The 24,125-nt window shown below is 42.6% G+C and overlaps 1 protein-coding gene across 5 annotated transcripts in view; it reads right to left on the reverse strand.

Annotated features, from left to right (window-relative positions):
• Positions 1-24,125, reverse strand: part of sema3d (sema domain, immunoglobulin domain (Ig), short basic domain, secreted, (semaphorin) 3D) — a 258,748-nt gene that overhangs the window by 202,987 nt on the left and 31,636 nt on the right. The gene's annotated exons all lie outside the window — the stretch shown is intronic.

Below are 24,125 nucleotides of genomic sequence, written 5' to 3' on the forward strand. Positions count from 1 at the left end.
TGAGGGGAGGTACCCAGATGAAATATAAGGTGTTGCTCCTCCACCCTGTTAAAGCACGTTAATAGACACTTAATTAGGGAAGGTGTCAGAGATTATGGGGAGAAGGCAGGAGAATGTGTTTGGGAGGGAAAATGAATCAGCCATGATGGAATGACAGAGCAGATGTGATGGGCAGAATGGCCTTCCTAATTCTACTCCACTGCCTTGTATGATGACATGCAAAGCAAGTTCTTTCCCATGTACCTTGGAAAGGTAACAATAATAAAACACGTTACCAGGACTGAGGCATGAGAAGCATCATCTAGAGCACCAGGAAGACAGAATTCCGCTCAGTGTTTTAGACAGCTGAGTTTTCTTTTATTCCATCATTCTCTCTCCTTTTCCCTGATTATCTGAATTTACAGAAAGGCTTTTTCTCCCAACAGGTACAAACAAAACCAAGAAATCCTCTTAATATAAAAACAGAAATCATAGAGTCAGTGAGAACACAGCACAGAAACAGGCCCTTCAGCCCATCTAGTCCATGCTGAGCTAGTCTTTTGCTAGTCCCATTGACCTGCACCCAGAACATAGCCTTCCATACCCCTCCCATCCACGTAGCTGTCCAAACTTCTCTTAATCAACCCACATCCACCAGTTCCGCTGGCAGCTCGTTCCACACTCTCACCACCCCCTGGGAGATGGCTCCCTTAATGAGTTTATCAAGCAAGTTCTGTTTTGCTTTATATTTACCATACTCGTAGGTTTTGCTTTCTCCATGTACCAGTGAGAAGGTTCAGGACTTTCTGTACAATGCATACTTGGAAAACTGTGTTCGGTTCTAGTCGCCTCATTATAAGAAGGGTGTGGAAGCTTTAGAGAGGGTGCAGAGGTGATTTACCAGAACGTTGCCTGGATAAGAGAGCATGTCTTATAAAGATAGATTGAGTGAGCTAGATCTGTTCTCTTTGAAGGATGAGAGGTGACTTGTTAGAGGTGTACAAGATGGTAAGTTATCAACCAGAGACGTTTCCCAGGGTGGAAATAGTTAACATGACAGGGCATTAATTTATGGTTGGAGGAATGTCTGGTGGGTTGGGGAGGGGGATGTCAGAAGTAAGTTTTTTTATATAGAGAATGGCAGGTATATGGAATAAACTGCCAGGAGTGGTGAAGGCAGATACGCTCGAAACAGTTAAGAGGATCTTAAGTAGGCAAGGCACATGGATGAAAGAAAAATGGAGGGTGATGTGGAAGCAAAAGGTTAGATTGATCTTAGAGTACATTAAAGTTCAGCACAACATCGTGGGCCGAAGGGCCTGTACTGTGTTGTAAAGTTTTATGCTCTATAGCTCTTTAATGTGAAAAGCGGCCAACAGAATTAGGTTTCACAACCTAGTATGGAAACAAGTTATCATGTTCCTGCCCCTAATCAGCCCTGAGGTATTTTGTAGCAGCTGTTAAAAAAGGCAGCAGGAAATGAGAAACCCCAGGTTCTTCAGTTTCCTCCAGCATCCCAAAAATGTATTGCCAGGTTAATTGGCTGAAGCTAATCATCCCCTGGTGTAGGCTAATTAAAAACCATCAAAGGAGATTTGATACCCATGTGACAGAGAATACATAGTAGAGTACGGGGAAATAAGGGGGGGATTGGAATTGATATGGCTACTTTCTTGAAAGCCAGAATGAACCCAATGGGCTGAATGTTCACCGTCTCTGCCGCTCTAATTAGAAGATATAAGCAATAGTGGAACCCATGTGATACTTATGATGAGAGAGAGGCCTTTGAAAATCATCAACGATCATTCATTTGCCAAAGTTACGACTATCCAGTTGAAACCAAAAGATAAAGAGCATGTTGAAAGTTTTTTTGTTCAACAAAGCTTGAGCTTATTAAGTGAAAAAGAACAAAGGTTGGTAGTTGGTGCACATGAAGGTTGAGCTCTGAGCTGCTTCTGTCAGAAACTTAACCCTGACTGGTGTCAGTTTAAACAAAGCTCCCTCAGTGTTTCCAATCAACTCCCATTAACACAAGGAAATAAACCCTGCTGATGGGAAATTTTTTAACATTAGGAGCAAGGCTCAACATTATCATTGAGCCAGGTTTACAGTGTTCTAATCAGGTTGTGGACGACCTGGTTCAGACACTAACCTGCCATGACAGAACTGGCTCTCGCAGCCATGCTCTGATTATTGACTGATAATAGTTGGTGTATTTTTCGGCGGCCAGTAGAAAATCAGGGAGAAGCAAGTAAACCAGTCAGGAACATTAATCTGTTCCTCCCCACCTTCAGAACTGTTCTGGGACCAGCCCGTAAGTGCCATCACTAAGATGGCAGTGCTTCAACTTTCTTCAAAGTTTGTGTAGGTTCGGCAAGTCATCTAAAACTTTGACACACTTCTATAGATGCACAGTGGAGAGTATCCTGACTGGTTTCACCACAGCCTTGTATGGTAACCCCAATGCCCAGGAACAGGTAAGACTACAGAAAGTGGTGGATACCGCCCAGTCCATCATAGGTGAAGCCCTCCCAACCATTGAGAACATTTACATGGAGTACTGTCACAAAAAAGCAGCATCCATCGTCAAGGACTCCCCATCATCCAGAGTATGTTCACATCTCATGACTTCCATCAAGAAGGAGCTACAGGAGCCTTAGGTTCCACAACATCAGGTTCAGGAACAGGTAGTAACCTAAACCATCAATTTAATAAACTAGTGTGGATAACTTCACAGGACTGTGAAATGATTCTATAACCTACAGACTCACTTTCAGCTCAAGTTCTCGTTGTTTAATTATTTGCATATTTGGCTTTCTCTTGCACTTTGGTTGTTTCTTAGTTCTCATTTATGTACGGTTTTTCATAAATTCTATTGTATTTCTTTACTCACCTGTAAATGCCTGTAAGAAAATGGATCTCAAGGTAGTATAGGGTAGTGTATACTTTGATAATAAAATTAACCTCACGCAGCCTGTAAAGAGAGAAAAGGCAACAGGTGCCCTGACTTGGTTTCAATTTTCCACCATGATTCTGAGGAGAATCTCTGTCTCTGCACCTTTCTTTAAGTTCATGCACTGAACCAAGCTGCTGTTAAATAACAGTGGAATGTCATCCTCAATTGCCCAATCTGTCATCGCAGCTATGTCCCAGGAATGAATTTTGATGAGGGGCATTGGATGTTCTCCACCACCTTGGAAATCAACATTACTTCAAACTTGTATTCTTCAAATTAAAGTACTGCTTGATTCAAGCTACACATTACCAGCATAGTGCCTACGCTTTCAACTTTGTATTTCCAAAAGTTAGCTCAAATTTCAAATGAGGTCTGAACAGTCATGATCTCTTCTGATAAAGTGCAGCATTGAAGCCTTTATAATTTAATACAGCTGTGATGTAGCTTATAATGATGAAAGCCCAGGCGTTTAAACACTCCGTCAATTCCACACTGCATTTATCCACTTATGGAGTGCCTGCCTTATGCCCAAAGTCTATTACCTCAGACACCATGACACTAATTACATTTGCCAACACATACACACATTTACACACTTCAGCCAATGTCTTTACAACTTACAGGAGCAGATAAACAACCATTTACAAATACTGATAAATGTTACTCTATTCTAAAATTTGGTTGCTTAGACTCAGAGTTATACAGCACAGAAATAGGCCCTTCAGCCCAACCGGTCCATCCTAACCCATTTCCCTGCATTTGGCCCATAACACACTATTTTCAACATCTGTGCACCAACAGTGTTTATTGTTTAGCCTTACATGGAACACAGAACAGTACAGCAGAAGAACAGGCCCCTCTGTCCGCAATCTCTGTGCTGATCACAATGCCAAATTAAACTAGCCCTTTGCCTGTATGATTGATATCTCTGATACTTGCACCTCAAACACCCTTTGTCCTGCCAATGACTCAACATATTCTTTTGACATTTGACCTCCCAAGTTGCAACACCTCACACTTGTCCAGATTGAACTCTATCTGCCATTTCTCTGCCCGGATCTACAATCGGTCTACATTGTGCAGTATCCTTTGACATATTGGTATTGGTCCATGGCATAAAAAAGGTTGGGAATGCCTGGACTCCTCCAACATTTCACAGGTAGATAGGGTAGTTAAGAAAGTTTATGGGGTGTTAGCTTTCATAAATCGAGGAATAGAGTTTAAGAGTCGCGATATAATGATGCAGCTCTATAAAACTCTGGTTAGGCCACACTTGGAGTATTGTGTCCAGTTCTGGTCACCTCACTATAGGAAGGATGTGGAAGCATTGGAAAGGGTACAGAGGAGATTTAGCAGGATACTGCCTGGTTTAGAAAGTATGCATTATGATCAGAGATTAAGGGAGCTAGGGTTTACTCTTTGGAGAGAAGGAGGATGAGAGGAGACATGATAGATGTGTACAAGATAATAAGAGGATTAGATAGAGTGGATAGCCAGCGCCTCTTCCCCAGGGCACCACTGCTCAATACAAGTGGACATGGCTTTAAGGTAAGGGGTGGGAAGTTCAAGGGGGATATTAGAGAAAGGTTTTTTACTCAGAGTGGTTGGTGCGTGGAATGCACTGCCTGAGTCAGTGGTGGAGGCAGTGAAGTTTAAGAGACTACTAGACAGGTATATGGAGGAATCTAAGGTGGGAGCTTATATGGGAGGCAGGGTTTGAGGGTCGGCACAACATTGTGGGCCAAAGGGCCTGTACTGTGCTGTACTATTCTATGTTCTATGTTCTATGTTCTATTTGTATCCAATCAGCCCACATACACTTTTGTCCACTTCATACATTTCAGGTGAGGGGGAAGCCAAGAGGAAAAATTTTCCCCTCAAACAGAGTCAAAGTCAAAAATCAAAGTAAATATATTATCAAAGTATGTTATAGTCACCATATACAACCCTGAGATTCATTTTTCTTGTGGGCATTTATAAGAAAATAAAGAAATACAATAGAATTTATGAAGATTATACATGACCAAAGTCTGAAAAGCAACTAATGTCAGAATCAGAATCAGGATTAATATCATCGGCATGTGTCATGAAATTTGTTAACTTAGCAGCAGTATAATGCAATGCATGATAATATGGAAGGAAAAATGAATTAAGTAAATCAATTACGGTTTGTATATATGTATATTAATTAGTTAGATTAAAAATAGTGCAAAACAGAAATAATATTAAAAAAGTGAGGTAGTATTCATGGGTTCAATGTCCATTTAGAAAATGGGTGGCAGAGGGGAAGAAGCTGTTCCTGAATCGCTGAGTGTGTGCCTTCGGGCTTCTGTACCTCTATCCTGATGGTAACAGTGAGAAGAAGGAACGTACTGGGTGATGGGGAGGGTGGTGCTGGGGTAGCCCGTAAGTGTCACAACGCCTTTAGCACCAGCATATCTGACAATTCACTAACCTTTACTGTAGATCTTTGGAATATGGGAGGAAACCAGAGCAACTGGAGGAAGCCCATGCATCCATGGGGTAAACGTACAAACTCCTACAGACAGCAACAGGAATTGAAAACACGAGGAAATCTGCAGATGCTGGAATTTCAAGCAACACACATAAAAGTTGCTGGTGAACACAGCAGGCCAGGCAGCATCTCTAGGAAGAGGTACAGTCGACGTTTCAGGCCGAGACCCTTCATCAGGACTAACTGAAGGAAGAGCTAGTAAGAGATTTGAAAGTGGGAGTGGGAGGGGGAGTTCCAAAATGATAGGAGAAGATAGGAGGAGGAGGGATGGAGCCAAGAGCTGGACAGGTGATTGGCAAAAGGGATATGAGAGGATCATGGGACAGGAGGCCTAGGGAGAAAGAAAAGGGGGAGGGGGGAAGCCCAAAGGATGGGCAAGGGGTATAGTCAGAGGGACAGAGGGAGAAAAAGGAGAGAGAGAAAAAGAATGTGTGTATATAAATGAATAATGGATAGGGTACAAGGGGCAGGTGGGGCATTAGCGGAAGTTTGAGAAGTACTTAGCTTCCCAAAATATTTACAGTTTCAAGAACACCATGACCAGTTCAATAGTGAATCACCTACAACACTTATTCGCAGTAACTTTTGTGAAAGGTTGCATGAGTAATTAAATTTCTCATTGAATAATTGCCCCCAAAAAGTTGCTCTGTCTCTATCCTCTTGCTTCCCAATGGATATTATCTTTTACAATCCTTTTAGTAAGTACTACCGAAAGATTAAAGATGAGTTTTATTTGACACACATACAGTACATGAAACATGCAGTGAAATGCATCATTTGAGTCAACGATCAACACAGTCTAAGGATGGGGTGGGAACAGTCCACGAGTGTTGCCATAGTACATCATACATTGTAAATACAGTATTTATGCACACTTTACTCCATATTCACACCTTGTCCTCTAACTTTATTTTTCATTTATTTTATTTATTGAAATAAAACACAGAATAGACCCTTTTTGCCCTTTGAGCCATGCTGCCCATTGCAATCCCCCCAATTTAACCCCAGCCTAATCTTAGGACAATTTACAATAACCAATTAACCTATCAGCCATTATGTCTTTGGACTGTGGGAGGAAACCGGAGCACCTGGAGGAAACCCACATAGTCACGGGGAGAACGTATAAACTCCTGAAGGAGAGTGTCAGGAATTGAACCCAGTTGCTGGTACTGTAAAGCACTGTGCTAACCACTATGCTACTGTGCTGACTGATTTGATATGATGAATTTCATTTGTATGTTTAAATAATTCTTTATTCTTTATAACTGTTGAATGTTCTTTTTTTTATTGCACACCACAGCAAATTCCTAATACTTGTACATGTATACAGCAAATGGTTTCCAGTTTAAAATGATGCTACTGAAAATGTGTGACAGCTTACTGGTAGACAGTAAGGTGAGAGATTCAACTAAAAACATTACCTATGTTTACTGGAGCAAATCGTGGTGAACTATCAAGTCAAGTTGCTTTTTATTGTCATTTCGACCATAAACTGCTGGTACAGTACACAGTAAAAACGAAACAACATTCCTCCAGGACCATGGTGCTACATGAAACAACACAAAACTACACTAGACTAAGTGAGACAACACAAAAACTACACTAGCTACAGACCTACACAGGACTATATAAAGTGCACAAAACAGTGCAGGGCAGTACAATAAATAATAAACAAGACAATAGGCACAGTAGAGGACAAATTACATGTAGATGTTAGTCTAGACTCTGGGTATTAAGGAGTCTGATGACTTGGGGGAAGAAACTGTTACACAGTCTGGTCGTGAGAGCCTGAATGCTTTGGTACCTTTTGCCAGATGGCAGGAGGGAGAAGAGTTTGTGTGAGGGGTGTGTGCGGTCCCTCACAATGCTGTTGGCTTTATGGGTGCAGCTTGTGGTGTAAATGTCCGCAATGGCAGGAAGAGAGACAGAGACAATCGCCGCAGACAGTGAGGAGGTGGGTGGAGATGATGCTGGTTTCGGGGGGACGAGTCGTGCTGGGCATTGCGAGGCACAATGTGTTTGAACCGGGGTCACAGACAGAGTTGGTGGTATCGCTGCCAGAGATAGAGTGAGCATTTAGGAAGAGTTTTGATGCCTGTCCACCTAACCCGGGTGCAAGGTTTGACCGCTCCAAATCCCGAGCCGATTTGGTGAGATCGAGAACGGCTTCGGGCTGTGTGACCTCTCACTCGCTCTCCTGCAAATGTCGGGCTGATTTTCTCACACTCTCCACGGCACTGAGGCTGTGGACTGATCTGGCTGCTGAACATTTTTGCCCTGCTAGTGTGACGAGCTGCCACCGAGGGTTGAGAATACTCTGATCTGGGGATTGAGTCTGGTTTGGAATGTTGTCAGCTTGCTTCTTTTGCATGATTTATGTTTTATTTTCCTCCCTCTGTTTCTCTATGTAGTAGTTTTTAGTCTTTTTTAAATTGGATCATTAGGATTTATTGCTTTGTGGATGCCTGTAAGCAGACAAATTTCAAGGTGTATAATTTATACATTCTTTAGTAATAAATATGCTGTGAATCTTTGAATAAAACTGATCCTTCATGCTTAATCCGTAGCATGCCCACAACTTACTGACTCTAACCCATCTGTCTTTGGGACATCGAAGGAGCCCAAGCACTCGGAGGAAAACCCACACCGACAGCAGCAGGAGTTCACTGGTACTGCAAAGCTGTAGCACTAACCACCATGTTACCGCGCCCACAGGATAGGTAGATTCTTTTCAGATGCACAGTACGCCAGGGACTTGGTTAAGGGTTGATGTGTTCAACGTTCAAGGTAAATTTACTATCAAAGTGCATATAGGTCACTGTATGCTATCCTGCGATTTTTTTGTTTGCAAGCATACACAATAGATACAAAGAAATACAACAGAATTAATGAAAAACTACAAAGACTGACAAACAACCAATGTGCAAGATAGACATACTTGTGCAATGCAAAGTTAGCAAATAATGATAGGTAATAATGATTATTTATTTATTTTTATTACTTCCAGGTCCTGATTACGTAGAACCTCTAACTGAGAGCTGTCTCACAAATTGTGCTGCACAAACATTCCAATTCAACTGACAGTCATGGAACATCACAACTCACACATCCATGCAAACCTGCCAGCTTTTGTGACATTTATGTCAAAACAAGATTCGACTCGGAGTTCCTTTCAGTAGTGACTTCTTGTCATTCCAATGTACAAATGCATTTTGAAGCCATTTGCTCATTTACATTCCTGACTGACGTGTACCGTTCCTCTCGAGAACCTGACTGGGCAGAATCATTGTCCAACGGTATTCAGAAGGAAACACGAGAGCTTACTGGCTCTGACAAGTATTAGCTTCTAACTCCATCCATGTTAAGACACCGACCCCTCAGAAGGCGGCGAGGGTGTGGAACAAGTTGCCAGTAGAACTGGCAGTTGCAGGATCAGTTTGAACATTTAAGAGAGGCTTGGATGGGTACATGGATGGGAGGGGTATGGAGGGCCTTGGTCTGGGTGCAGATCAATGAAACTAAGCAGATTAATAGTTCAGCATAGACTGGATGGCTCGAAGGGCCCATTTCTATCTGTTTTAGGTACTTATTCCTTTCAATTTTTTACTTAAATTGCAAATACAATATCCAAAACAACACAGCTGGATGATCATTTTCCAAATTCACTTCCTGAATCTGGATATTTATTGCTCAGACATTTTCTGTTTGGCTGCCAGTGACCACTAATGTTCCACAAGGGTCTGTGATGGGATTGATTATGTTACATGTCAATGGTTAAGATGATGGAATTGATGGCTTTGTGGCAAAGTTTGCAGACGATACAAGGCTAGGTGGAGGGGCAAGTAGTTCTGAGGAAGCAGAGAGGCTACAAAAGGACTTAGATTAGAAGCATGGGCAAAGTAATGGAATACAATGTCGGGGTAGAAGAAATAAAAGCATAGACTATTTTCTAAATGGAGAGAAAATTCAAAAATCTGAGATGTAAAGGGATTTGGGATCCTGGTGCCAGATTCTTTAAAGGTAAATTTGCAGATTGAGTTGGTAGCGAGGAAGACAAATGCGAAGTTAGCATTCATTTCAAGAGGACTAGATTATAAAAGCAAGGATGTAATGCTGAGTCTTCATAAAGAACTGGTGAAGTCTCACAGAGTACTGTGAGCAGTTTTGGGCCCGTTACCTAAGTGCAGATGTGTTGAAACTGAAGAGGGTAAAAGGAGGTTCACAATAATGATAACAGGATTGATTCAGCTTGTCATATGAAGAGCATTTATTTGATGGCTCTTGGCCTGTATTGACTGGGGTTCAGAAGAATGAGGGGTGGCCTCGTTGAAACCTATGAAGTGTTGAAAGGCCTTGATAAAGTGGATGTGGAGAGGATGTTTCCTTTGTGGTAGAGTCTAAGACCAGAGGGCACAGCCTCAGAATATAGGGGCATCCTTTGAGAATGGAGATGAGGAGGAATTTCTTTGGCTAGAGAGTGGTGGATCTGTGAAATTCATTGGCGTGGGCAACTGTAAAGGCCAGGTCATTGGGTATATTTAAGGCAGAGGCTGACGGATTCTTGATTAGTCAGGGCATGAAGGGATAAGGGAGAAGGCATTCTGTTGGGGCTGAGAGGGGAAGTGGATCAGCCATGATGAAATGGCGGAGCAGACTCGATGGGCCAAATGGCCCAATTCTGCTCTTGTATCTATGGTCTTATGATCTTAAGTGTCTTTGAGAAAGTGGGGTTGAGCCACCTCAGGAACCGGGCTGTCTTTGTGGTGAAGCTGCTCTCAGAGCTGGGGAGGGAGTTCTCGGGTACAGATGTTTCCATCCAGCTGAGGGCAGAACCACAATCAGCTTTATTATCACTGAGGTAGCCCATGAAATTTGTTGCTTTACAGCAACAGGACAATATATGACATAAAAATTACTGTAGGAACAAAAATAAATCATGAAAAAATTGTAGGTATAATCAGTCTATGTACATAACAGTACTTGCACATTGTGTTTTATTAGTTTGCTTTTATATTTATATTTATTGTATTTTTTATTGTGTTCTTTATGCTTACTCTTTTTTTAATGCTGCATCACATCCAGAGTAACAATCGTTTTGCTATCTTTTACACGTGTACTGAAAAATGACAATAAACAAACCCCACCAAACACGGCCAATTCATACATAACCCCACCAAACCCAGCGATTAAACTGACCCTCAGCGGTACGGCAATCAAACTGGCCCTCAGCAGTACGGCCCTTTGAGCCTTCTCCGCAATTAATAAGATCATGGCTGATCTGGCCATGGACCTACCTCTTCCTACCTGCCTTTTCCCCATAGCCCTTAATTCCCCTGCTATGCAAAACCTTGATGGCAGCACGATAGCGTAGCAGCTAGTGTAACTCCCTACAACACCAGTGATCACTGATTGGAGTTCAGTTCCTGCCGCTGTCTATAAGGAGTACGTATATTCTCCCTATGACCACATGGGTTTCCTCCGGGTGCTCCGGTTTCCTCCCACATTCCAAAGGCACACGGTGAGGGTCAGTAAGTTACTATTTTAGCACCAGAAGGCTACCGATACTTGCAGGCTGTATTCAGCACCTCCTCACTGATTTGGATGGATGAAAAACACCACATTTCTTTGCATGCTTCCATGAACATGTAACAGACAAAGCTCATCCTTAACCTTTATCTTCAGAATGAAGAGGCGGATGTGCGCCAGCATTTTCATTGAATGGTGAAGCTTAGCCCACCTGACCTTGCCAGCACCACTCCTCACTCTCACAGAGCCCGGTTTACATCTCCTGACCCATGTTTGTGCCTCATCGTTGCGGCTTTTCTCTCATGATGTGATGGAATAAATATTATGTATAAACTAGGGAAATATTTGGCTTGTGAAAAGTCCAGGGTGCAGGCTTTCTACAGGAGAACTATATTACTTGAATTCCTGCTGAAATTTGTCAAAATTTACACACAGTGGCCACTTTATTAGGTAAAGGAGTGGAACACAGTATTGTCTTCTACTTCTGTGGCTCATCCACTTCATGTTGTGCATTCAGAGATGCTCTCCTACACACCACTGTTGTAATGCGCGGTTATCTGGGTTCCTGTCAGCTTGAACCAATCTACCCTTTTTTTCTAACCTCTCTCATTAACAAGACATTTTCACCCACAGAACTGCTGCTCACTGGAAGTTTTTTTTTGTTTCTGATACCATTCTCTGTAAACTTGAGAGACTGTTGTGTGTGAGAATCCCAGGTCGTCAGCAGTTTCCAAATTAATCAAACAACCCTGTCTGCCACCAACAATCATTCCATTGTCAAAGTGACTTAGATCACATTTATTCCCCATTCTGATGTTTGGTCTGAACAGCAACTGAACCTCTTGACCGTGCCTGCATGCATTTATGCACTCAGTTGCTGCCACACAATTGGCTGATTCTAACATTTAGAATAAATATCTATATTTGCACTAACAAGCAGGTGTACTCGTGTACCTCATAAAATGGCCGCTGAGTGCAGATCAACTGAATCACTGAGGGGAAAGAAATTATGGGTGAGATATTTTTACAAGTCCATTTTTAGGGGTTTTGGTCATCTTTTCCCAGGCCTATGACTCATTTTTTTGTAAATAAAACAGCTGTTGGGTGAAGAGTTTGTTTACTTCCAGCCGTTGACTTCTCCCATATTGAAATGTTTCTGTAGCATCTGGCCTTGCTGGGTGTAACTCAACTTCATGGATTCACTCTTATTAGTTTCCAAAGGGCCCAGGAAGATAGAAAATCTGGTCCGAAATTTTGAATCAAAATCCGTTGAACATTTGACATCCAAGTACTAATTGTACAGAATGGAATTAACAACTTAAACACATTCATGTTCCCGTAATTTACACGAAGTCATCAGAATCAGGTACTGATTATCCTCCAACATGGAGCCTTACGAATAAACGAGGGGTCCGTGGACCCCAGGTAGGAAATCCCTGCTCCAACAGAACACCCTATCTGGTTATTCCGTGTCTGGTTTGTGCAATCCGAAATACTATTATTATAATAATAATATATTAATAATAATACATCTGCACTCCAGTGATACTTTATTGACATTGAGCTCAATATTGCCAGGTATGGGGCATCTTCAGTCAATCGCGTGTGTGCTTGATTGCTTCTCAGTTAACGTTTCGATCACCCGACAATATTCAGATCCTACAGATTTCACAACCTGCATATCCAGTTTCAAGGCGGTAGAGAAGACTGAGGGGAGATTTGACAGAGGTGTACAAAATTATGAGGGGTATAGATAGAGTAAATGCAAGCAGTCTTTGTTCCGCTGAGGTTGGGTGGGACTACAACTGGAGGTCATGGGTTAAGGATGAAAGGTGAAAAGTTTAATGGGGGAGAAAGTTCCTCGCTCAGAGGGTCATGAGAGTGTGGAATGAGCTGCCAGTGCAAGTGGTGTATGCGAGCTCGATTTCAAAGTTTAAGGGAAGTTTGGATAGGTACATGGACGGCAGGGGTACGGAGGGCTCTGGTCCCGGTGCAGGTCAGTAGGCAGTTTAAGTGATACAGCTCCGACGAGATGAGCCAAAGGGCTTGTTTCTGTGCTGTATTTTTCTACGACTCTATGTTCTCATTATTTTTTTTTCTTTTGCACATCAGTTGCTTGTCAGACTTCCTTAAGTATAGCTTTTCATAAATTCTGTTGCATTTATTTTTCCTGTAAATGCCTGCAAGAAAAGGAATTTCAAGGTAGAATATGGTCACATATACATTCTTCAATAATAAATGGAGCCATGTGTACATGAAGCTTAGAAAAATAGATGGCTAAGGGTAACCCCAGGTAATTTCTAAAGTAAGTACATGTTCGGCACAGCATTGTGGGCCAAAGGGCCTGTATTGTGCTTTAGGTTTTCTATGTATCTTCTAATAAATCTAATTTGACTTTGATTTTGAGATCCTGGATCTACCAACATCAGTAAAACACAATTAACTGGCTATTAACCTTGTTACTATTTGTGAAACTCTACTGACAATAATATTTACTGCTGTTCTTTCCTGCATAAATGCATTTAACTGTAATTTTCTACTGGTGGTAGGAACTATATAAATGCAAGTCTTAGAGTCATGGAATCACACGGCAAGAAAACAGGCCATTCTGTCCACTGTGCCTGTGCTTGACAACAAGTACTGACCAGTACTGATCTCATCCCCTTCTTTGAGCCATTGCCTTCATAAAGAGCTGGGTGTTGACTACCTGAGGTGCTGCTCTCAGCTTTTAGTGGTTCTGAACTCTCAGAAGTATTTTTAGTGGCACATATTAAACCTAAAATTAAGAGAAGGGAGACTGAGGTTTTGGAATTGCACTGTTCTTAACAAGTCAATGCACATTTCATCTGCCCATCCAATGTTTGACCAAATGCTGTTTTTGTTTTCAAAAGGAAATGATAAGCAACTTACACTGCGAAGCAGGGACATTGATTTCAAAGAAGGTAAGTTTCTCCGGGGTGTGGCGTCTTTCTGCAGTCAACATCCAAATCACTCCTGCTAAGACTGATCTGCTAAATCTTTAGAACTTAGTCAATACCAAAAATCAAATCAGTCCCATGTCCAGGGGCGTCACCGTGCGGCCCCGTGTCCAGGGGCGTCTCTGTCCAGCCCTGTGTCTAATGACACCCACAGTGCAGTGCTGTGGAAGTCCAGTGCTATGTCCAGTGACATCCACATGCAGTCCTGTATAAGGTCCAGTGGTGTCCCCGTGCATTGCCAGTGAATGCACCTCTCTACCTGCTTGCTTACTTGCACAGTTGAGTGTTTCACTTTTATGAATGAGAGGTTACTATTGAATGAGAGGTTACCACTCAATAGAAAGTTACCACTGAAATACAAGATCAAAACCAGGACACCTTTGTGATTAAACCATATAGTGGCTTTGCTTTGCAGTGGTCTCAGAAATACCAGATGTCATGGTCTCATGGTCTCCCAACACAGTGCAGGCCATCAGAGACTGTTACCTTTCCCTTTGGAGAGTCCATCAGGCTCACTGGCTGGGTCATATCTTGACCTGCTTTAGTCAAGGGTCAAGTCTACGACCCTTGAGTGGTTCAGGGAAGAATCCCACTCTCAGCATGAAATTTCTCAAGGAGCACTTCATCAGGAATGTAAATCAACAGATTCAAACATCTTTTCAAAACTTTGGCACAAGATGACTGAAACTTTTGTTTACAAAATAATACATATTCGTCTTCCATTTGGTGATAAAGTAAATAAAGAATCCATCACTGTGACAATGGTTTACAGTTTCAATGTTCTGATTAACATAAACTGATAACCCCTGAGGAACTGCACCACGAGAAGATAGTGTGGCCCCGTCAGTGAACGGGACAAACCACATCAGTCATATGCCCCCCCACCTCCACTCATGATAGTCCCACTTTAAATGGACCTCAGTGGAAATCAGAGCAAGAACTGTTTTGAGACAAGTGCTGAAGCCACCTGGTCAATTAAAGATAACCATTCTGCTCGGTGTGGAATGGGCAGATAATAAACAGCCCACGATAACAGAAATCTGACAAGACTCTAATTTGCAAAGCATCCTGTCCCCTCCCCAGTATTGCTAATTAGAAGTCCGTTGTAGTATCTGCAAGGTATCACACAAATTCCTTATGACTGTCTTACAATACAGTGTCCTTTCCTGCACGTCCTCAAAGAGTCAACCTCTTACCAAGGAGTGGTTTGCTTAGGCTCAACTTGCTAAACTGCAGTGTTGTCCCATCAGACCTCCCAAAGAACCTGCTCTAAGCTGAATCGGGGAGGGTAGCATGCAAAGCTCTTACTGGAGGGATTTGGCCAATCTAGATGAGATAACAGAAATCTAAACTAGAGAGGGTCGTGATGGAGAGGTGTCATACCGACCAGGGGTGTCCTGCAGGGATCAGTGTGGGGACCTCTGTTGAGCATATAAATGATTTGCTCAAAATTGCAGAAGGGCTGATGAGCATGTTTGCAGGGGACACAAAAATTGGTGGCGATTTGGATGGTGAGGAAGGTTGTCAAATGATTCAGCAGGATAGAGACTATATGGAAATGTGGGCAGAGAAATGGCAGATGGAGTTTAATCCAGACAAGTGTGTGGTGTTGCACTTGGGAAAGCCAAATAAAGCAGACCCATTAGGACTATTGATATGCAGAGGAATCTTGGGGTGCAAAAGCCTGGAAGAACATATTTCCAAGCCTCCCCTCCATAGACTCTGTCTATACTTCCCACTGCCTTGGTAAAGCAGACAGCATAATCAAAAACCCAACCTACACTGGACATTCTCTCTTCTCTCCTCTCCCATTGGGCAAAAGATACAACAGCTTGAAAGAACGTACCACCAGGCTTCTATCCCGCTGTTATTGGACTCGTCCCCTAATACGACAAGGTGGACTCTTGACCTCACAATCTACCTTGCACCTTACTATCTGCCTGCACTGAACCATCTCTGCAGCTGTTACACATTCTGAATTCTGCTCTTGTCATGATGACTGAACCCAGGCGCAGAGTAATGCCAGACTCTGTCACAGTGAGCGCTGGCAACGACTGAACCCAGGTGCGGAGGCATGGCAGTCTCCCATGTAGAGATGGAATCAATAAGTTATACAACTGAGCATCTGTGGCACGAGAGAGCCGCACCACGAGACAAATCATTTTCAACACAAGGACCCCACAATGGGTGCTAATCAGGAGACCACTTTAAATAATCACAGAATGTGGAAAACCCATGCCAGTCACAATTACCTTGACAAGTTTAAACAGAAAGCATCAGGACTTAATGACTCTAGTTAAGACAACAATTAGCGAATACAGGTGCTGGAGAAACCTAGCAGCCCAATGCTCAATGGCAACCTGTAAATCCCTACAGGGCTCATGACAGTTTAAACTTCTTCGGCCTCAATATACTGTGTAATGAATTGATCTCTCTGAACAGTATGTAAGACAAGTCTTTCACAGTAACTTAGTATGTGGCAATAATAATCTAATTTACCAAGTCCACGGCTCCCTGAAAGTGCTAACACAAGTAGACAGGTGGTAAAGAAGACATACTTGTCTTCATATAGATTTATATTCACAAGAACACTGGAGCACAGTACAAGGCCTACAGCCCACAATGTTTTGCCAACCTTTTAACCTACACTAAGATCAAACTAACCCTTCCTTCCTACATAGTGTGGAGGAGCAGAGGGATTTGGGGGTACATGTCCACAGATCCCTGAAAGTTGCCTCACAGGTGGATAGGGTAGTTAAGAAAGCTTATGGGGTGTTAGCTTTCATAAGTCGAGGGATAGAGTTTACGAGTCGCGATGTAATGATGCAGCTCTATAAAACTCTGGTTAGGCCACACTTGGAGTACTGTGTCCAGTTCTGGTCACCTCACTATAGGAAGGATGTGGCAGCATTGGAAAGGGTACAGAGGAGATTTACCAGGATGCTGCCTGGTTTAGAGAGTATGTATTATGATCAGAGATTAAGGGAGCTAGGGCTTTACTCTTTGGAGAGAAGGAGGATGAGAGGAGACATGATAGAGGTATACAAGATATTAAGAGGAATAGATAGAGTGGATAGCCAGCGCCTCTTCCCCAGGGCACCACTGCTCAATACAAGAGGACATGGCTTTAAGGTAAGGGGTGGGAAGTTCAAGGAGGATATTAGAGGAAGGTTTTTTACTCAGGGAGTGGTTGGTGCGTGGAATGCACTGCCTGAGTCAGTGGTGGAGGCAAATACACTAGTGAAATTTAAGAGACTACTAGACAGGTACATGGAGGAAGTTAAGGTGGGGGGTTATATGGGAGGCAGGGTTTGAGGGGCAGCACAACATTCTGGGCCGAAGGGCCTGGACTGTGCTCTACTATTCTATGTTCTATAGTCCTCCATTTCTTTTCATCCATGTGCCTATCCAAGAGTCTTTTAAATGTCTTTTATGTCCCTGTCTCTACCATCACCCCTGGTAGCATTTTCAATGCACTAACTACTCTCTGTGTAAAAAAATGACCTCTGACATCGCCCCCCCCCCCCGCCACCTCATTCTTCCTCCAATCACCTTAAAATATGTCCCCTGGTATTAGTCATTTCCTCCCTGGGAAAAAGGTTGGAAATGGCAAATAGCAGGGGAATAATTTTAGGCGGGGTGTTGAATGTAAAATCAGGAAGCTGTATTGCAGTTGTATGGAGCCTCGGTTAAGCCACATTTGGAGAACTGTGTGCAGTTTAATTTGGCATAATGGCTTGTACATACCTGGTCAAAGGATCTGTGACTGTACAGTACTGCTCTGTGTTCTATAAAAGAGGGTAATAGGATCACTGTCAATGTTCATTCGTTATGTGCCGTGCCATATGACGTGCACGATCATGGTCTATCCAAGACCATGATTGTTCTTGCCAAAGTTTTCTACAGAAGTGGTTTGCCATTGCCTTCTTCTGGGCAGTGTCTTTACAAGACGGGTGACCACAGCCATTGTCAATACTCTTCAGAGTTTGTCTACTTGGCGTCAGTGGTCGCATAGCCGGGACTTGTGATATGCACCAGCTGCTCATACGATCATTCACCATCCCCTCCCATGGCTTCAAGTGACCCTGATCGGGTCTAAGCTACATGTTGCCCAAGGGTGACCTGCAGGCTAGTGGAGAGAAAGAGTGTCCCACACCTCGTTTGGTAGAGATGTATCTCTATCCCACCGCCATTGACTATGTTAACACAATAGTATCACTCTCCTAGATCCTGGAGAAAGGGTGGTAAATGAAATTAACAGGAAACTTTGTTAAATAATCGTACAGAGGGACACAGCACCTCTTTTCCAAAGCAACACACACACAAATTGCTGAGAAACTCAGCAGGACAGGCAGCATCGATGGAAATGAATAAACAGTTGATGTTTCAGGGCAAAACCCTTCTTCAGAACTGGAAAGGAAGGAGTAAGATGCTAGAATAAAAAGGTGGGGGTGGGGAAAGCTGAGTGATAGGTGCCGCTAGGTGGGTGGGGAAAAAGTAGGGGGCTGGAGAAGAAGGAATCACATCTGTTTATTGTCAGACAATGAGTACAGCACTGTTCAATACGTTCAATGTAGTGTTCTGCACAGATGGCACAATATTAAACAGATTAAATGATGACACCTCTGACCTGGCAAACCTCAAAGTTCAAAGTTCAAAGTATACTACCTTGAGATTCATTTTCTTGCAAACATTCAAAGTAAAATTTATTATCAGAGAACATACATGTCACCACATATAACCTGAGACCCTCTTCCTACGGGCATGCTCCGCAAATCTATAGAATAGGAACTGTGAACAGGATCAATGAAAGAGCAAGAGCACAGAAGACAACAATCCACTGAAATGCAAATTCAAATAAATTGCAGTAAGTAATGAGAGCTCGAATTGATAAAGAGTCCTTAAAGTGAGATCATTGGTTGTGGAACATCTCAATAGATGAGTGTAGTTATCCTCTTTTGTTCAAGGTTGAGGGTTGAGGGTTAGCAAGCTGGTGGTGCGAGTCCAGTGGCGATTGTACCTTCTGCCTGATTGCAGCGGTAAGAAAAGAGCATGGTCTAAGTCGTGAGCATCTTTGATGACAGACAGGCATTCACAGAAATTCAACAGAATCAGTGAAAACCTACACACAAAGTCTGTCAAGCAACAAATGTGCAAAAGAATTCAAACTGTCTGAATAAAAATAAACAAGTAAGTAATACCGAGAACATGAGCTGAAGGGTCGTTGAGAGCACGTCTACAGGTTGTGGAGTCAGCCGTGTGTGGAGGTGAGTGAATGTTACCTCACAGTATGGAGTTCAACTCAGATAAGTGTGAGGTGGTTCATTTTGGTAGGTCAAATATGATGGCAGAATATAGCATTAATAGTAAGACTCTTGGCAGTGTGGAAGATCAGAGGGATCTTGGGGTCCGAGTCCACAGGACACTCAAACTGCTATGTAGGTTGACTCTGTGCTTAAGAAGGCATACTGTGCATTGGCCTTCATCAGTCGTGGGATTGAGTTTAACAGCCAACAGGTAATGTTATAGCTATATAGGACCCTGCTCAGCTCAGACCACACTTGGAGTACTGTGCTCACTTCTGGTCACCTCACTACAGAAAGGATGTGGAAACTATAGAAAGGGTGCAGAGGAGACTTACAAGGATGTTGCCTGGATTGGGGAGCATGCCTTATGAGAATAGGTTGAGTGAACTTGGTCTTTTCTCCTTGGAGCGATGGAGGATAAGAAGTGACCTGATAGAGATGTGTAAGATGATGAGAGGCATTGATCGTCTGGATAGTCAGAGGCTTTTTCCCAGGGCTGAAATGGCTAAAACGAGAGGCCACAGTTTTAAGGTGCTTGGAAGCAGGTACAGAGGAGATGTCAGGGGTAAGTTTGTTTTACGCAGAGAGTGGTGAGTGCATGGAATGGGCTGCCAGTGACAGTGGTGGAGTCGAATACAATAGGGTCTTTTAAGAGACTCCTGGGTAGGTACATGGAGATTAGAAAAATAGAGGGCTATGGGTAACCCTAGGTAATTTCTAAAGTAAGTACATGTTCGGCACTGCATTGCGGGCTGAAGGGCTTGTATTGTGCTGTAAGTTTTCTGTGTTTTTATGTATTCTACTGGATAGAGACACAACAGACTACAAATGTTGAAATATGGAGCAACAACCAAATGGCGGAAGGAACTTGATGGATCAGGCAGCCTCTGTGGTAGGAAAGGAATGGTGAACCTCTCAGAATGAGACGCTACATCAGAATCCGAAAGAGGGCCTTAACACAAGGCAATGACCATTCCTCTGGTTCCACAGATGCCGCCTGACTGACTGAGATCTTCCAGCAGTTTGGTTGTTACAGTTATAGAGTCATAGGACACTACAGTACAGAAATAGGACCTTTGGCCCATCTAGTCTGTACCGATTTATTACCCTTCCCACTCTCATGACCTAGGCCTGGACCATAGCCCTCCATGCCTCCGTACTCCTCCCGACCTGTCCAAGTTTCTCTGAAATGTTGAAATCAAATCCGCATCCACTTCTCTTGACAGCTCATTCCACACTCTCACCATCCTCTAAGTGAAGAAGCTTCCCCTTTTGTTCCACTTAAACATTTCACCTTTCCCCCTTAACCCATGACCTCTAGTTCCAGTCCCATCCAACCTCAGTGAAAAAAGCCTGCTTGCATTTATCCTATCTATACCCTTTATAATTTTGCATACTTCTATCAAATCTCCTCTCAATCTTCTATGTTGCAGGGAATAAAATCTTAGCCTAATCAATCTTTCCTTAAAACTCATGTCCTCAAGCCTCTTATAAATTTTCTCTGCACCTTTTTAAACTTGTTTAGATCTTTCCTGTCGGTAGGTGATCACACAATACTCCAAATTAGCTCTCACCAACTTTTTATACAACTTCAACATAACATCCCAACTCTTGTACTCAATGCTTTGATTTATGAAGGCCAAAGCTCTTTATGACTTTACCTGTGACACCACTTTCAAGGAATTATGGATCTGTATTCCCAGATCACTCTGTTCTACCACACTCTTCAGTGCCCTAACATTCACCATGTAAGTCCTACATTGATTTGTCCTCCCAAAGAGAAACACCTCACACTCTTCAAGCATTAAATTCCATCTGTTTTCCTGATTCAGTTACTTATGGACATTTTTCTTGGTTTCTTGGGGCAGGATTTGAACCTACTGCCTTTTGGCTCAGTAGCAAATGTGCATTGATGCTAAATTTAACAATAATTTAGAAATTATAATTCATCTTCAACATTAATTGACAATTTCCTGCAACCTACTGGTTACACAATTAAATCTGTCGCCAGGAAAATTGTCCAAATGAAAAATAACTCTCACAGAATTCTCAAAGGTTTTATTCAGATTAGATCAAAATTGGCCACAACTTTGAACAGGAGTGAGGCTGCCCGGCTTCAGAAATCCTAATACCTGTCTATTGATTTTTTTAATCTTGTTGAAATCCTTAATTCTAATAGCAGAGATTAGTTATAAGCTAATAGAACTGGAACACAGATATTAAATGGCCTTTAGCGATAGCAACTCTATGTAACAGCCACTCTGCATAAACTGGAAGCCTGCCTAAAAATACTTCCTTATCACAGATTTACGAAAGCAGCTGTCTCAATTCTTCACTGCTATGATTACTGAGCACAGCCTCTGCCCAGTACATTTACAGAGCCCATCTACAACTTATGGATGAAAGAAATACGATGATAAGACTATAAGACATAGGAGCAGGATTAGGCCATTTGGCCCATCGAGTCTGCTCCACCATTCCATCATGGCTGATTTATTAGCCCTCTCAATCCTAATCTCCTGCCTTCTCCTTGTAATCTTTGATACCCTCATTAATCAACCTGTGCTTTAAATATAAGACCAAAAGACCATATACCAGATGATTTGGCCTTCACGGCAATATGTGGCAATGAACTCTAGGGATTTGCCACCCCCTGGCCAAAGAAATTCCTTCTCATCGCTGTTCTAAATGGACATACATCTGTTCTAAGTCTGCGCCCTCTGGTCCTAGACTCCCCCAAAATTGCAATAAAGCATCATATTCCACAGCATTCACTGTAAACCTGTGTGACTCTGAGTGCAAAGACAGATCAAACTGTTTCCAGGAGGTGTAGATCACATAGCCCCTAGTTCTAGGTGCCCCACTAACCGCCCACGGGGATTCATCCTCACAGTAACCTCCCTGAGAAGGTCCATCAGAATCCTTCACTGCTGAATGAGATGACCCCTCATTCATTGATCTTCCAGTGAATCCCGACCTGAGAGGTATTTTCATGGAGCCATTGGCTGACATACAGACAAAAGAGGCAAGGTTTCTGCCCTGAGTATCAGGCATGAGAACAGATGTGGTTTCAAAATTTCATACAATGCACCACTTGTGATTTGACCTGAAGCTGCTGATGGAAAACCTTGAATCAGTGAGCAGTTGTTCTGTTAAAAATACGGGAAGCTTTCATCTGCGTTCTGTCATTTTCGCTGACTGAGATGGACGTATATTTTGCTTTCACGTCACAATGCTTTACCCTCAGAAAGGAGTTCATAAGGGCACTTAGACTCCACAGCTCTTCTATCATTAAGGAAAGAACTCCATGAAAATTGCAATAGAAATATCACATTCCACAAGATTCACCATAAACCTTTGTGGCTCTGAATACACCGGCAGCCAAGACTGTTTCCAGTCAGGATCACATCGCTCAAGATTTTGGACAAAGCTGGAAAGAGTGCAAAGAAGATATGAGAATATTGTCGGGACTGGAGGCAGTAAGTTACAGGGAGAGGAGGGGCATGCTAGGACTTCATTCTTTGGAGAGGAGGGGACAGAGGGTTGACCTCAGAGAAGGGGGGCGTAAGCGGAGTGAATGCACCCAGTTATTTTCCCAGGAAAACAAGAGGCAAAGGTTGAAGGTGAGAGGGGAAAGATTTAATAAGAAACTGAGAGTCAACTTCTCCATCCTGAAGGTTGTCTGTGTGTGGAACGAGCTGCCAGAGGAAGTATACGTACGTTAAAACATTTAATAGACATCTGCTACACAGTACTGTGTACAGGTACACAAATAGCAAAGGTTGAGAGGGATATGGGCCAAATAGTGGTTAATGGGACTGAGGTGGACCCCTGGCTTAGCATGGGCAATTTGGGACGAAGGGCCTGTTTCATATATTACTACATGACTCTAAATTCCTGAAGAAAATCACATGTTACAACCCTTGCACACCTGAACACCTCCAAGGATCATTCAAGGAGAAACACACACCAGCCCAAACTCAGCCACACACAGCCACAAAGCGGGCACCCTCCCGTCAGTAAGCAGAGACGGACCTAGCCATTTATAAAACTATAAGACTTAGGAAAAGAATTGGGCTAAATGACACATTTCACTCGATATACATTTGTTGAATAAAGCACCACCCTATTATTGACAATATCATTTTTCTAAAAACCTTCATGTTATGAACAAAATTCCCGCAGCTACCATTTGAACTCATTGTCCCTGGATTACTCATTGGGTAATTTAATTTAACTAATTAAGAGATACAGCTCAGGAGCAGGCCCTTCAGCCCAATGAGCCTGTATTACCAAATTACACCCATGTGGCCAATTAGCCTACAGACCTGTATACCTTAGGAATGTGAGAGGAACTCAGAGCACCCAGAGGAAACCCACACAGTCATGGGGAGAACATACAAACAGCTTACAGACAATGGCGGGGATTTAATGATATGCAGCTTTGACAGTGAAAGAATCAGAACTCTTCACTGAACGAGGACGCAGCCTGGCTCGTACAAGAGCTAATCGACCCTTGGGCAAAAGGTTTACACACCCAGGAAGAGCAAGGCTCTGGTTCGATTCCTAGATCCAGATCGGCTGCAGTCTGTCCTCTTCAGACAATTAAAATTAATCTGGGGTTTTTCTTGGTATTTTTTTTCTATGATTAATTACATCATGAGTTTGGAAGCCTACTATACTTGTGTTATCTGAGATGTTTTCTGTATATGTTTATTAACAATAAGATTATTTCATTCTCTTTGTATCAACATTATTTTGTTTATAAACATGGAAAAATTAATAAAAAGATTTAAAAAGAAAGAAAGAAAAGTAATCTGATCTTTAAGACATTACAGTTATTTGATTTAGTCAAATAACTTTCC

This window comes from Mobula birostris, chromosome 23 (assembly GCF_030028105.1).
Source record: "Mobula birostris isolate sMobBir1 chromosome 23, sMobBir1.hap1, whole genome shotgun sequence".
Taxonomy (NCBI): domain Eukaryota; kingdom Metazoa; phylum Chordata; class Chondrichthyes; order Myliobatiformes; family Myliobatidae; genus Mobula; species Mobula birostris.